The sequence below is a fragment of the Macaca mulatta genome, chromosome 5 (assembly GCF_049350105.2).
Source record: "Macaca mulatta isolate MMU2019108-1 chromosome 5, T2T-MMU8v2.0, whole genome shotgun sequence".
NCBI lineage: Eukaryota > Metazoa > Chordata > Mammalia > Primates > Cercopithecidae > Macaca > Macaca mulatta.
Window position 1 is genome coordinate 67,503,024 of NC_133410.1, and position 17,709 is coordinate 67,520,732.

Consider the following 17,709-nt stretch of genomic DNA (forward strand, 5'->3'; position numbering starts at 1 on the left):
TTTTTCGTGCCTGATTGACACACTTAAGTAGGTAGACCCATGACATTATAAAGCAACCATACAAACAAATCTGCATAACCAGCTAACAACATGACAGGATCAAATGCATACATATCAATATGAACATTGAATGTAAATGAGCTAAATGCCCCAATCAAAAGGCAAAGAGTGTAAAGTTGAATAAAGAAGCAAAACTCAATGGTATATTGTCTTCAAGAGACTCATCTAACATGCATTGGCACCCATAGGCTCAAAGTAAAGGAATAGAGAAAAATCTACCAAACAATATAAAACAGAAAAAGCAGGGGTTGCTATTCTAATTTCAGACAAAACAGACTTTAAAAAAACAAAGATCACAAAAGACAAAGAAGGGCATTACATTATGGTAAAGAGTTCAATTCAATAAGAAGACGTAACTGTCCTGAATATATATGCACCCAACACAGGAGCACCTGGATTAATAAAGCAAGTTCTTAGAGACCTATGAAGAGATTTAGATAACCACACAATAATAGTGGGAAACTTTAGCAACCCATTGACAGTATTAGACAGATCATCAAGGCAGAAAACTAACAAAGATATTTGAAACCTTAACAATTGGGGAAATGGACCTAATAAACATTTACACAACTCTCCACCCCAAAACAACAGAATATATACTCTTCTCAGGTGCATATGACACATACTCTACAATCAACCACACAATTGGACATAAAACAATCCTTAGCAATTTCAAGAAAAGCTGAAATCATACCAACCACAATCTCAGACCACAATGCAATAAAAACAGAAATCAAAGTTAAGAAAAAAAAATACTATGAAATAGAAATTAAGCAACTTGCTTCTTAATGATTTCTGGAAAAAATAATGAAATTAGGCAGAAATTAATACATTCTTTGAAATGAATGTGAAAAAAGATACAACATACCAAAATCTCTGGGTTACAGCCAAATCATTTTTAGGAGAAAAATTCATAGCATAGCATGCTCAAATCAGAAAGTTAGAAAGATCTCAAATTAACAACTTAACATTACAACTAAAGGAACTGGATGAGTAAGAGCAAATTAATCCCAAAGCTAACAGAATATGAGAAATAATCCAAATACTAGGTTAACTGAAAGAAATTGAGACACGAAAAATTATACAAAAGATCAATGAGCTTAGTAGATAGTCCTTTGAAAGAGTTAATATGATAGATATACTACCAGCTAGATACATAAAGAAAAAATTTGAGAAAATCCAAATAAGCACATTCAGAAATGACAAAGGGGACATTACCACTGACCCTAATCAAAAGAAATACAAAAGAAATACAAAAAACAAACAAACAAACAAACAAAAAAACCCGGAGACTATTCTGAACAGCTCTTTACATAAAAGGTATAAGAGCTATTAAAAAAAAAAAAAAAAAAAAAAAAAAAAAAGAATAAATTCCTTGAAACGTAATTCCTCCCAGGATTGAGCCAGGAAGAGATTGAATCCTGAACAGATCAATAAAGATTTCCAAAATTGAATCAGTAATAGAAAACCTACCAATCAGAAAAAGCCCAGGATCAGATGGAGTCACAACAAAATTCTACCAGATGTGTAAGGAAGAGCTGGTACCATTTCTATGGAAACTATTGCAAAAAATTGAGGAGAAGGAACTCTTTCCTAACTCATTATATGAGGCCAGTATCATTGTGGTATGAAAACCTAGCAGAGACACAACAAAAACAAGAAAAACAAAAAAACAAAACATAACAAAACTTCAGGACAATATCCTTCATTAACATTGCAAAAATCCTCAACAAAATACTAACAAAGTAAATCCAGCAGCACATCAAAAAGCTTATCCACCACAATCATGTGGGCATCATTCATGAAATGCAAGGATGATTCAACATGTGCAAATCAATTAATGTTATTCACCACATAAACAAAACTAAAAACAAAAACCACACAGCCATCTTAACAGATGCAAAAAGAGCTTTGGTAAAATTCAACGTATCTTCATGTTAAAACCCCTCCCAAAACAAAACACTGAAGGAACATACTTCAAAATAATAAGAGTCATCTACTAAAAACCCACAGTCAACATCACACTGAATGGGCAAATCTGGAAGCATTCCTTTTCAGTAAATTTTTCAGTTCTCAACACTGTATTGTCAAATATAGGCACCATGTTGTACAACAGATAACTAAAATGTATTTATTCCGTATAACTATAAAATCATTAAATAACACCTTGCCATTCACCCTCCTTAATTTTCTGACAACCACCATTCTACTTCTTCTTATATTAGTTTGACTACTTTAGATACCTCATAAAAGTGGAATCTTGCAGTATTTGTCACTCTGTGACAGAATTATTTCACTTAACATAACATCTACCCAGACTCTCCATGGTGGCAATCATTTTTTTTTTCTTTTTAAAGATGAAATATATTCCCTTGCATGTATCAACCACATTTTCTTTATTAAATTGTCTATTGATTGACATTTTATTTGTTTCCATATTTTGGCTATGGTGAGTAATGCTACAATGAACATGAGAGTGTGACTATTTCTTCACATACTGATTTCATTCGTTTTCAATATATACTGAGGAGTGTGATTCCCGGATCATATGGTAGTTCTATCTTTGATTTTTTGAGAAACCTTCATACTGTTTTTCACAGTAAACCTTCCTATAAAAAACAAAGAATATGTATACGTAAGGTATCTGGTGTAACCTGGAACCTAGAGGATGCACTATGGTTGCAAATCATTTAAGTTAAACTCATGGAGAAATTGGCTTTATATCATGTTCTGATATTCGATTCTACTAAAGCAATAAAGTTATCTGTAAATTGAAACACTCTGTTCTCCCCAGGCAATTGATGTCTTAAAGGACAAAGGAAACAAAGGTGGCTTAAGAAAAAACAATGGCATTTTATATCAGGATAAATCCATGTTTAAACAAAGATAAATAAAACTAAAATGAGTGGGTTTTTGTTCTTAGAAACTATATGATCAAAAAATTAAGTTCAAAAATAAATAAAAGGTCCAATAAATTTAGAGAATTCATTGTTATTCATCGTCTTAGGCCAACTTAAAAAAATTTACTATTTAAACAAATCAGTGCTCCATTATTTCAAGGGTTTATACACCTCAGGTTGCCAGCAAAACGGCAGTGATAACTAACTATGGGCAGTAGTACCATAGTCACTACTGAAATAAGTTTGTTGGCATAACAAACTCTATAACTATTAAGATGATTTCAAATAGTTTCTGAAGTGAGTTAAAAAAAAGTGATAAAATCCAAATGTAATAGAAAGTAGCACCCATGGCTACTGATTTGCATAGTTATATAAAAGATAAAAGAGCCAACTAAGAAAGATGTTTGTTTGCATGTTGTACATCCTCTTTTTAGGTCTAATGCCAACGTGCTGAATGAGTTTGTAAACAATGAGCCTCAGTACAACATGAATTTTTGAACTGGAAAAATCAAGACAATGCTACTACTTCTCAAGATCAGCAAGTTAATAGAAGAAATGCAGAATAAAAATGATTATACATGCAAACATTCATGTAACATATTAACCTAAATTTTGGTCATAAGAAAATCCATTTCAAAAGCAAAGGTAGCTTATATTTAACGTACCTGAACCTATAGAGAACTTTGAATTTAATGTTAGGTTCTAATTTTCTTAAGTAGAAAAAGTTCTATGTAAAGTCAATTTTAGCTTTGTAGTAAAATGCTTTTATTATGTAGTCCTAGGCCAACCAGGAGACAGGGGCTAATTTGCTGATATATTTTACTGAATGCACTGAGAATAATAAGTGCCCACCAGTAGTTATAAAATCCACTTAGAGCCTCTTCATCAAAGACAGAGGAGTAGAAGTTAAGTATTCTCAGACATAACCACTTCCTAAATAAACCTTGCACTAATTAGGTACCCATGATAAAAAAAAAAAAAAAAAAAAAAAAAAAAAAAAAAAAAAAAAATCATTGGGCAGTAAGAGAGGCAGAGGCAAGAAGTGCTTGTAAAATTGTCCTGAATTTTAAAGAATGTTTTGCAAATAATAATAATAATTTTCACCAGTGTATATTTTTCTGTTAATGTTGAATCCTTCAATTCACACATTTAGAATGTGACTCTTTTAATACATTTACATACTGCCCTCTGATAAAGAAAATATGTTTTATGCTATGCTTAGTAAAAGATTTGTGCTAAGTGAAAACATTTTGTAAAATAAATGCAGCATTCTTTGATGATAATTTTGTCAAAAAAATAACAATTAAAAAAAAAATTTATTGAAAGCCTTTTTTGTTGTTGAGCAATCTTTCAATTTCCCCCGAACACAAACTATGTTGATATAGATACTATGTTCTTACCTCTAATTCAAGTCTAGGTTTAGAGAAAAAGACATTTATTTCCCACAAGTGGATAAAAATTCTCGAAGCAATTAACAAGTAATGGAAACAAAATGTCAGAGTCAGAGAGTCTGTTTAATAATCTATAGAGAAACCCACATTTCATGAAGTGGATCAGAAGAAAATATTGAACATCAACTCCAGGATTTAATATTTAGAGTGCTAAACTTAGAAGATGATTAAATGGTGAACCTAAGCAACTCTATTATGCCAAGGTCAGGTTTCTAACTTGGAAAACCTGAGTTCCTTGAATAGGAATTACTTTGTGAATGGACCCAACGATTTTGATTTCATGTACTTTCACTCAACCCCATAAAAGCTAGCACTCTTCTCTGTGGAAAATAATACAGATATTGTTTCACAGTGAGGTAACAGGATTCCCCTCTCATGAGGAAATCCTCTTCTAAACAGCAAGCTGATAAACAAGGTCAATTCACATTTGAAAAAATCGGGTGGGTGGGGGCAAGATGGCTGACTAGAAGCCTCGGTGTTCAAAGGCTCTCATCGAAAAAATGCATAATAAGATTGTGCATGCTTCACCAGCGGCCAAGGTATCCAGGTTCTCTCATCAAAATTGACCAGAAGACTGACTTGACCCACGGAGAGAAGGAAGAGCAGTGTGGTGCAATGGCCCATCTGAGAGCCATACAGGGAAGGGAAACTCCCTCCCCTGGGTCAAGGGAGGCAGTGAGTGAGAGCACTACCCAGCCAAGGAAACTGTGCTTTTTCCACGGAACTGTACAACCCATGGATCAGAAGATCTCACTAGTGAACCTGTGCCACCGGGGCTTGTGTCCCAACCCTTGAACACACAGATTCTTACAGTCTTTCAGCTGGAATCTGCTTAAGCCTACTGAATTCCTGGGGGGAGGGCTGACCAGTACCTGCTGATGCTGCCTGCAGTCTAAGCCATTTGAACTCCTTGAGGGAAGGGCAGTAGCCAGCACTGGGACTCCCAACTGCCTAACACACTAAACCCCCTGGGTGGGGGAAGGGCAGCAACCATTTCTATAGCTACAGGCTGTGCTTTTCCCTTGCTGGAGCCAGGGAGACTGGATGGCTTTGTCCCAAGACTTGTCCTGACAGCCCAACACACAGACTGTGGCAGTATGGGGCCAGAGTGCCTCTTCGGTTCCAACCCTGGCCCATCCTTCTTCAATAGGCGCGGCTTCCCTGCTGGATCTCCAGTAACTCCAACCAGAGGCTCGTGAACAGAATTTGGATATCCCTGGGCCTGAGCCCTTAGGGAGAGGGTTGGCGGCAGTCTCTGCAGACCAGGCGACTTTGCCTCTCCTTCTCCTAGTTCTGAGGAATCCACGTAGACCAGATGAATGGGTTTCTCCCCAGTGAAACACACCCTCTCCACCAAGGGACAAAGTGCTTTGGTAAACAGGTCCTGTTCGCGGTGTCATCCAACTGGGTGAGACCCTCCAACAGGGTTGTCAGACATTCTATAAAGGAATGATCCTACTGGCATCAAGTTGGTGCCCTTTGAGATCAGAGGTCCTAGAAGAAGAAGCAGGGACCCATCTTTGCTGCTCTCCAGCCTCCTTGAATGACATCTCCAGGCATAGGAGTGAATCAGATGAATAGGGCCTGAAGTGAACCCTCAGCAAACTGGCACCGCCCTGTAGAAAAGGGACCGGATTATTGAAAGAAAAATAAGCAGAAAGCAAAAGCGACGGCATCGACAGCAAAAAGACCCCCACCAAAACCCCAGTCAAGGGTCAGAAGTCTCAAAGACTGAAACTAGACAAACTCACAAAGATGAGAAAGAATCAACAACAAAAAGGCTGGGTGCAGTGGCTCACGCCAGTAATCCCAGCACTTTGGGAGGACCAGTAGGGCGCATCATGAGGTCAGGAGATTGAGACCATTCTGGCTAACATGCTGAAACCCCGTCTCTACTGTAAAAAAAAAAAAAAAAAAAAAAAAAAGAAAGAAAAGAAAAGAAAAGAAAAAGAAAAAGAAAAATTAGCCAGGCGTGGTGGCGGGTGCCTGCATTCCCAGCTACTGGGGAGGCTGACTCAGAAGAATGGCGTAAGCCCGGGGGCGGAGCTTGAAGTGAGCCCAGACCACGCCACTGCACTCCACGCTGGGACGACAGAGGGAGATTCTGTCTAAAAGAAAAAAAGATTCAACAACAACAACAAAAATGCTGAAAACCCAAAAGGCCAAAGTGCCTCTTCTCCTCCAAATGATCATAAAGTCTCCCAATCAGGGGCCCAGAACTGGACAGAAGATAAGATGAACTAACTGACAGAAGTAGGTGTGGAAGATGGATAAAAAAAATTATGTTGAGCTAAAGGAGCTTGTTCCAACCCAATGCAAAAAAGCTAAGAACCTTGATAAAAGGTTAGAGGAATTGCTAACTAGAATAACCAGCTTAGAGGGGAACATAAACAACCTGATGGAGCTGAAAAACACAGATGAAAACTTTGTGAAGTATGGACAAGTATAAACAACTGAGCTGACCAAGCAGAAGAAAGTATATCATAGTTTGAAGTCCACCTTACTGAAATAAGACATACAGACAAGAATAGAGAAAAAAGAAGGAAAAGGAAAGAACAAAGCCTCCAAGAAATATGGGACTTCATAAAAGGACTGAACCTACAACTGACTGGAGTAACACAAGGAGATGGGGAAAATGGAAACAAGCTGAAAATCACACTACAGGATATTCCCCAGAAGAACTTCCCCAACCTAGCAAGACAGACCAACATGCAAATTCAGCAAATATGGAGAACACCATTAAGATCCTCCACAAGAAGATCAATCCCAGGACACATAATCATCAGATTCTCTAAGGTCAAAATAAAGGAAAAACTGTTAAGGTCAGCCAAAAAGAAAGGCAAGGTCACCTACAAAAGAAAGCCCATCAGACTAACAGTGGACCTCTCAGCAGAAACTCTAAAAGCCAGGAGAGATTGATGGCCAATATTTGAAATTCTTAAATAATATAATTTTCAAATCAGAATTTCATATCCAGCCAAACTAAACTTCATAAGTGAAGGAGAAATAATTTTTTTTCCAGACAAGCAAATGATGAGGGATTTCGTTACCAACAAGCTTGCCCTACAAGAGCTACTGAAAGAAGCATTAAATATGAAAAGGAAAAATTGGCACCAGCCACTGTAAAACACACCAAAATATAAAGACCAATGACACTATGAAGAAACTACATCAGCTAGTGTGCAAAATAACCAAATAGCATTATGATGACAGGATCAAATTCACACATAACAATACTAACATCAAATGTAAATGGGCTAAATGCCCCAATTAAAAGACACAGACTGGAAAATTGGATGAGGAGTCAAGACCCATTGGTGTACTGTACTCAAGAGACGCATCTTATGTGCAAAAATGAACACAGGCTCAAAATAAAGGAATGGAGGAAAATTTACCAAGCAAATGGAAAGAAAAAAAAAAAAAAGCAGGGGTTGCCTAGTCTCTGACAAAACAGACTTCAAACCAACAAAGATCAAAACGGACAAAGAAGGGCATTACATGATGGTAAAAGGGACAATTCAACAAGAAGAACTAACTTTTCTAAATGTATATGCACCCAATACAGGAGCACCCAGATTCATAAAACAAGTTTTTAGACACCTACAAAAAGACTTAGACTCCCACCCAATAATAGTGGGAGACTTTAACACCCGACTGTCAGTATTAGACGGATCAACAAGACAGAAAATTAACAAGGATATCCTCCATTCCTTTATTTTGCTGTGGTTTCCAGCTCTGGATCAAGTGGACCTAGCAGACTTCTACAGAACCCTGTACCCCAAATCAACAGAATATACGTTTTTCTCAGTGATACGTGGCACTTATTCTAAAAGCAACCACAAAATTGGAAGTAAAAAAATGTTCAGCAAATGCAAGAAACCTGAAACCATAGCAAACAGCCTCTCAGACAACAGTACAGTCAAATGAGAACTCAGGATTAAGAAACTCACTTAAAACCACACGATTTTATGAAAATTGAAAAACCTGCTGCTGAATGACTCCTGGGTAAATAATGAAATAAGGGCAGAAATCAAGAAGTTCTTTGAAACAGATGAGAACAAAGAGACAATGTACCAAAATTTCTGGGACACAGCTAAAGCAGTTTTAAGAGGAAAATTTATAGGGAAAAGGAGGGATTCCTTCATAACTCAACTTATGAAGTCAGCATCATCCTGATACCCGAACCGGGAAGAAACACACAAAAAAAGAAAAAAATCAGGCCGATATTACTGCTTAACACTGAAGCAAAAATCCTCAATAAAATACTGCAAACTGAATCCAGCAGCACATCAAAAAACTTATCTACCATGATCAAGTCGGCTTCATCATTCAGATACAAGACTGGTTCAACATGCACAAATCAATAAACGTAATCCATTACATAAACAGAACCAAAGACAAAAACCACGTGACAAGCTCAATAGATGCAGAAAACTCCTTTGATAAAATTCAACAGTCCTTTATGCTAAAAACTCTCAGTGTACTAAGTATTGATGGAATATATCTCAAAATAATAAGAGCTATTTATTACAAACTCATAGCCCATATCATATTGAATTGGCAAAAACTGAAAGCATTCCCTTTGAAAACCTGTATAAGACATGGATACCCTCTCTCATCACTCCTATTCAAAATAGTATTGGTAGTTCTCACCAGGACAATCAGGCAAGAGAAAGAAAAAAGGGGTATTAAAATGGGAAAAGAGGAAGTCAAGTTGTCTCTCTTTGCAGATGACATGATTTTATGTTTAAAAAACTCCATCATATCAACCCACAAATTTCTTGAACTGATAAGCAACTTCAGTAAAATCTCAGGATACAAAATCAATGTACAAAAATCACAAGCATTCCTTTATGCCAACAATAGGCAAGCAGATATCCATATCATGAATGAACTCCCATTTACAATGGCTACAAAGAGAATAAAATACCTAGGAATACAGCTAACAAGGCATGTGAAGAGCCTCTTCAAATAGAACTACAAACCACCGCTCAAGGAAATAAGAGAGGACACAAACAAATGGAAAAACATTCCATCCTCATGGATAGGAAGAATCAATTTCGTGAAAATGGCCATACTGCCCAAAGTAATTTATAGATTCAATGTTATTCCCATTAAACCATCATTGACATTCTTCACAGAATTGGAGAAAAAAAAAACTACTTTAAATTTCATATGGAATCAAAAAAGACCCTGTATAGCCAAGACAATCCTAAGCAAGAAGAACAAAGCATGGGCAAAGACTTCATGACAAAAATGCCAAAAGCAATTGCAACAAAAGCCAAAATTGACAGATGGGATCTAATTAAACTAAGGAACTCTAAAGAACTTTTGCAGAGCAAAATAAACTATCATAAGAATGAACAGGCAATCTACAGACTGGGAGAAAATTTTTGCAATCTACCCATCTGACAAAAGTCTATAATCCAGATTTTACAAGAAACTTAAACATATTTGCAAGTAAAAAACAAACAACCACATCAGAAAGTGGGCAAAGGATATGAACTGACACTTCTGAAAAGAAGACATTTACACAGCCAACAAACATTTGAAAAAAACAAAAAGCTCAACATCACTGATCATGTGAGAAATGCAAATCGAAACCGCAATGAGATATCATCTCATGCCAGTCAAAATGGCGATTATTAAAAAGTCAGGAAACAACAGATTCTGGTGAGGCTGTGGAGAAATGAAACACTTTTACACTGTTGGTGGGAATGTAAATTAGTTCAACCATTGTGGAAGACAGTAGACGCTTCCTGAAGAATCTAGAACCAGAAATACCAGTTGACCCAGCAATTCCATTACTAGTATATACCCAAAGGAAAATAATAAATTATTATACTATAAAGACACATGCACTTGTATGTTTATTGAAGAACTATTTATAATAGCAAAGACATGGAACCAACCCAAATGCCCAGCAATGATAGACTGAATAAAGAAAATGTGGTACATATACCCCATAGAATACTATGCAGCCATAAAAAGGAATGAGATCATGTCCTTTGTAGTGACATGAATGAAGCTGGAAGCCATAATTGTCAACAAACTAACATAGGAACAGAAAACCAAACACTGCATGTTCTCACTTATAAATGGGAGTTGAATATTGAGAATACATGGACATAGAGAAGGGAACAACACACACCAGGACTTGTTGTGTGGTGGGGGGTGAAGGGAGGGAACTTAGAGGTCAGTTCAATACGTGCAACAAACCAGCAAACCACCATAGCACATTTATACCTATGTAACAAACCTGCACGTTTGGCACATGTATCCCGTTTTGTTTTATTGAGGAGAAACACATACACACACACACACACACACACACACACACACACACACACAAAATTCAAACATCCCATAATATCCCCCCTTCAAAAAAGGTAATGAAGTTAAAATTAGTTATTCAGATGAGCCCTAATATGACTGGTGCCCTCATAAGAAGAGGAGATTAAGACACGGACACTCATAGAGGTGACCCTGTGTATATGAAGACAGTCAAAGAAATAGACCTAAGGAGAAACCATTCTGAACTTGGACCTCCAGTCTTCAGCAATGTAAGAAAACTAATTTCTGTTACTAAAGTCACACAGTCATTAGTAATTTGATGATCAAATAAGGAAGAAATTACTTTAGTATCAAAAAAATCTGGATTATGTGGCCATTGCGTAAAACATCACATTGCTCTACTGTATTAATGTCTTCTATTCATTTTATTGAAAGATCAAGAAGTAGCTACAGTATTGGAAAACTTGTAAGACATTCAATTCAGAGGGTGAAGACTAAGCCCTATGAAGATTCAGAGACCATTTCAGTAAAAATATTTACAGACTTATTAGAAGCATACTAGATATTGTTTCTAAATTAACAAATAAATTTAAGTATCTTATATGTTCTACTACAAAATAGGTACAATGCCTAATAGAACTATGGTCATTACTAAAGGACAATTTAACGCATAGAATGCTTCTGTGACCCATAAAAAGGTAACCCGAAAGGCTTTGTGGGGTGTACATGTTGTGAGGTAAGCATTATTACCCTATGGGCCATATGCTCCAACAGAGCATAATATTATGCTGAAAGACTTATTAGAAAAAAAAACATGTTGCAAAGAGTTTGTGGCAAGTCCTAGAGGAAAACTCAAAACAGCCCACTCAGTCCTAGAACAAGACTATGCTATCTGTAGCAAATAATTATGTATTTACTAAAAAGCATCACTCACATGTGATCAAACTCTGGTAGAGATGGAATTCTTAACCCATTGGACACCATGCGAGCATGGATGTGAAACTGCCTAACATGATCTCAGACCTTTGACACCCATCAAGTCATAAATAAATCTGGTTTATCCTGCAATAATCCTTTTCAAGATGCAAATTGCATGTTTAAAACTAAGTATAAGCAGAAACAGGGGTTATAAGTAAGACACATGAGCAGGTGTTGCCTCATGTTCCATTTACTCCATCTGATCCCTCCTTGTTCAATAGAGTTTTACTTGTTTTCCTTCTTCAGCTCGCAAGAAGGATATTTTTTCCAAATGATCACCTGCATAGGATTAAAAAAATTCTGAGCTTGGTTTATGGATGAGTTTCTCAGGAAGTAAATGTAAGCTAAAAATGCAGAGTGACTGTATGATAGCTTTGCACATAAATGGTCTTGAAGGACAAAGTTTTTACCAATAGGTAATGCTTTAGAAAGTGCATCTGTTCTTCTACTTTGTGTACTAGGCAAAGTACTTTGAGAATAGAATATATATGGACACATTGACAGTAGTCAGTAGTTAAAAAACCTCAGGAATAAAGATTTATTTCACACCATCAAGTAAACCAAAGATGGTATCTGAGGGTAAACAAAATTTAAAATAAATAATAGAAAGATGATGAATAGCTTTTAAGACCCTAAAATCAAATTCAGTGATGAGTACTGAAGTTTACCCCACTAATAATACCACCTCTAATTCTTCCTTCAGGGAGAATAGCCCATTCTGAAGGGGCTGCTTAAAAATTGGATCTATGTTGCATAATTAAGAGTTTGCTGCTCAGCTACAATGAATGTGCTTAGCTAACAGTCACTAGGTTTTAGTTCCTTCTCAGGATCTGCTTCAGTACTCAAGATGAGGCTAATCTTCTCCAGGAGAAGCTTCTAGCCAATGACAGAGCAAGTCAGTGGTAGGTAAAGTCAAGCTCATCTTAAGTTTGCACCTTACTTGCTGAGCAAGTAGGAGGTAGTGACATAGCCATTCTATCCAATACGTAACTCTTTTAACAGGATATTTCTTTAGAGTTCATGATTGGGTTGCTACTCTGTTAGGTCTCTATCTTGGTCTGACTATACCCTCTGATCATACTGCATCCCTTTCTTCTTTTACAAGCTTCAGCTTTAATAATCCTTTTGCCCTATTAATTTTATCTTACCATCAGCTTCTCAATAAAACCTAATTTCAATGTTCTACTGTAATAAATTGATAGGTTTTCATTATTGTTATAAAGCTGTTAAGGTTTTTTCATTAATTAATTTGTACCTTTTGTTTTATAAATATCTAAATACATTTTTTCAGAATCTAAGGAGCTGGATTCTGTCCAAAGGTGTATGTTGGATACCTTGGTTATTCCCACAAAAATCTGGCCTTATAGAAATTAACATCAACAAGATGGCAAAATAGATCTCAGGCAAATTTGTTCAGCTAAAACATAAATGGAAAGAGGAGAAATAAGTGTATAATTATTGTATGCAATCAACATTATCAGCTTTACATCAACATTATCAGCTTCAAATAGACTATTCTAAACGCAAGATATTCTTTGTAAGCCTCACAGTAACCAGAAAGCAAAAATCTATATGATATGCACAAAACAAATATAAAAAACATTCAAAATATATTGCTACAGAAAACCATCAAGCTACAAAGGAAGACAGTAAGAGAAGAATAAAGAACAAAAAGGTTATTTACAAAAAATCCAGAAAACAAAAAATGACAGAATTAAGTCCTTACCAATCAATAATTGCCTTAGATGTAAGTAGATTATATTACAAAATAAAAACATATATAATGAGTAAACAAATTAGGAAAAATAAGACTCAACTATATGCTTCTTACAAAAGATGAAGTTTACTTTTATGGGCACACATAGTCTAAAACTGAAGGATGGAAGAAGATATTTCACACAAATGTAAATCATAAAGGAGCAGGTGTGAAAATTTGGATGAAGTAGATTTTAAATAAAGAAGAATAAAAGAGAAAAAGAAGGATATTTAAAAATTGATACAAGAGTTAATTCATGAAGATAATATAACAATTATAAATTTGTATGAACTCAACAGTAGAGCATTTAAATATATAAGGCAAATATTAAAGGATATGAAAAGAGAGATAAGTTGTAATACAACAATAGTAGGAGACTTCAATACACCACTTTTAATATTGAACAGTTAATTGATACCAAAAATTAATAAGAAAATATTGAACTTGAACAATGCTTTACAGAAGAATATATATTCTTCTCAAACATACATGGCATAATTTTCAGGATAGATCATATATGAGGCCACAAAACAAGTATTAGCAAATTGAAAAATGTTGAAATTATATCAAGTACCTTTTTTCAACCTTAAAAGTATAAAATCAGAAATCAATAACTATAGGAATTTCAGAAAATTCACAAATACATGAAAATGAATCAACATACAATCAATAAATCAATGAAGAAATTAAAAGAAAATGTACAAATAGCTTGAGACATAAAATGGAAACAAAATACATTAGAATGTATGGAAAGAAGCAAAGAAGTTTTCCAAGAAAACTTTATAGCAACAAATGCCTACATCTGAAAAGAAGGAAGATTGCAAACAACTTGATGTTACAACCCAAGATAATAGAAAAGGAAACAATTACAATCCATGTTGACAAAAGGGGGAAAAAGAGATCAAAACAGAAAAAAATAAAACAGCAACTAGAAAAATAATGCAAAAGAGCAACAAGACTAAGAACTGGTTTTCTGAAAAGATTAATAAAATTGACAAACGTTTAGCAAGATTAACCAAGAGTGAAAGAGAAAAGACTCAAAGGAATAAAATCAGAAATGAAAGAAGGAACATCAGAACTGACATCTCAGAAATGCAAACAGTCATAAGAGACTATTATGAATAATTATATGTCAAAAATGTGGATAACTTAAAAGAAATTGATAAATTATTAGACATAACCTACCAAGCCTGAATTATGAAGAAATAGAAAATCTAGACAGATCAATATTGAGTGAAAAGATAGAATCAGTAATAAAATGTATCCCATCAAAAAAGGCCCAGGACTTGATGATTTCACTGCTGAATTCTACCAAACATTTAAAAAACTAATACCAATTTGTCATAAATGACTTCACAGAATTGAAGGGGTGGGAACAGTCAAACCCTTTTCACTAGGCTAGCATTAACCTGATAGCAAAACCAGACAAGGACATCACTAGAAAAGAAAACTACAAGCCAATATTTTTGAGAAAGAGATGCAAAAATCATCAAGAAAATACAAGCACACTAAATGCAATAATATATTAAAAGGATCATTTATTATGATCAAGTGAGGTTTATCCCTGGGATTCAAGGATAGTTCAACATTTGCAAATCAATAAACGTGATTCACAGCATAAACAAAATGAAGGACAAAAATCATATGACCATCTCATAAGATGCTTATTAAACATTTGATAAAGTTCAATATCCTTTCTTATAACAACTCTCTCAACAAATTAGATATACAAGAAAAGTCCATCAACACAAATAAAAATATGTTACAAACACATAGATCACATTATACTCAAAGGAGAAAAGTTGAAAGCTTTTCTTCCAAGATCAGGAACAGGACAAGGATGCCCACTCTCAACACTCCTGTTCAATGTAGTACAGGAAGTCCTAGCCAGAACAATTAGGCAGGAGAGTGACAGAAAAGACATTCAACTTGGAAAGAGACAAGTTGTCTGTTTCCAGACTATATAGTTTTACATATAGAAAACACTAAAGATTTCAACAAAAATAATAGAATTGGTAAATGATTTCAGCAAAGTTGCTGGACAAAAAATCAACATGTAAAAATCAGCAGTGTTTCTCTACCCCAACAGTAAAATTTCTAAAAAATAAATCCAAGGGAATAATCAAATTTGCAATAGCTACAAAAAAATTAAAATGAGTTTTACACTAAAAACTATGAAGCATTAATGAATGAAACAAGACATCCAAATGGCTAACACATATATGAAAAATGCTCAATACCGCTAATCATTAAGGAGATACAAATTAAAACCACATCAGGTATGACCCACACCAATTAGAATGGCTATTACTAAAAAGGCAAAAGATAACCAATCCTGGTAAGGATATGAAGAAAACAGATTTCTTATAGGTTGCTTGTAAGAATATAAATTAGTATAACCATATGTAAAATAGTCTCTAAATTTTCCTCAGAAAACTAAAAAATAGAATTACTATATGATCCAGCAATCCTACTTCTGGGCATTTACCTGAAAGATTTGAAACCAGTATGTCAAAGAGATGTTAACACTCCCGTGTTCATTGCAGTACTATATACAGTGGCCAGCCTATGAATTCAACCAAAGTTTTCTTCAAGGGATGGATGAATTAATAATTCATTGCATATAATCACAATGGAATACTATTCAGCCCTAAGAAAAAATTCTGTCATTTGTGACATCATAGAACATTAGCAAAATGTTCTGCAATTCCATTCATGAAAAGAAACATGTCAAACACAGACAAATACCAGATATTCTCACTTATATGTAGAATCTAAACCAATTGAATTCATGGAAGCAGAGAGTAGAAGGGTGGTATCCAGAGACTGGGATGTGAGGGAAACAGGGAGAAGATAGTCAAAGGGCATAAAGGTACAAAGCCTCAGACAGTAGGAATATACACTTTTTTTAGAACAATCAAGTGGCATGGTGAATATAGCTAATAACTGAATATTGTACAGTTAAATTTTGTTAAGAAAGTAAATTTCAAATGCTTTTATCAAAAAATGAAATATTTTGAATAATGAATATGTTAAGCTTTATTTAACCATTACACATTGTTTTCAGAAATTATAATATCACTCTGCACACAAAACATATATACATCATCATACATATAATTTGTCAGCAAAAAGGGAATTCACAGAATAATACAAGTGGTAATATACATTCATAAATAAAAATATGGTATTTATTGCCATTAAACATTCAAGAAATAAGCACTGTAAACATTTAGATAATCACGCTGTTGTTTTCTTTGAGGAATGCAGGCATCATAGAAGATGTTGCACCTATTACTGTGAAAATTTTCATCGTCCGAGTCTTGAAAGGAGGCAGAGGCATCTGCCATGGTAGAAGTCAAAGGACCAGATACAGATTTCTGTAGCCTTCCTTAGAGCAAGGGTACTACTACATGACGTAGATTTACTGGTCAGATTCCACCCATCCTATTTCTGAACTTTGAATCAGGGGTTCATTTCAAAAGAAAAGGGACAGTAGAGAAAACATCTCGGTGTTGATGGTGAAGTGGTAGTGTAGCATCCAGGTTCCAGGCTCAGCAGTAGAAGCATCAATTGTCCTGCAGCAGCAACTAAAATAGAGCCAGCTTAGCAAGACAGCTCTGTCCTCACTAGTCTGGTTCTAGAATTTGATTTTTACCAGTTTGGCTGCTGCCTGGCCTCCCTTGTGTCTGAGCATTCTCAAACTTGGTTCACAATTTTTCCTGTCATACCACTAGCCACTAAATACTCATTCATTACATTTGTATTCTGTGTAAATGAGATAGTGTTGTTTTCTGTTGCTTGCTTCAGAAAACACTGACTGATACAGAGAGACAATGCATGAACAGACACAGATGGATGAGGTGAAAGAGAATAGAAAAGTCAAAAATTTAGAATTCGGTATTTCTCTGCTGCCTACAAACATCACATCTAAACTTCCAGTTAAATATACTGTTTTATTCTCCACAACACATCTTCCACCTGTATTTATTGTCCATTTCCATTACTATGACCTTTGTTCAAGCCACATCTCTTTCCTATTTTAAGCAAATTTTTATGTAAATATACTCTCTAGATCCCAAATTAATTTAAAGCTTCTCATAAGCCAATGGCTAAAAGGTTTAGAAAACCAAAGGAGAGATATCAATTAGAAAGCTTTTGCAAAAACTATTTTCTACTTAAGATAGCATTGGATTTTAACTAGATATTCACTGCAATGGATTTTCAGATTTTTTTTTTTTTTTTTTTTTTTGGCCTTGAAGTTGTAAAA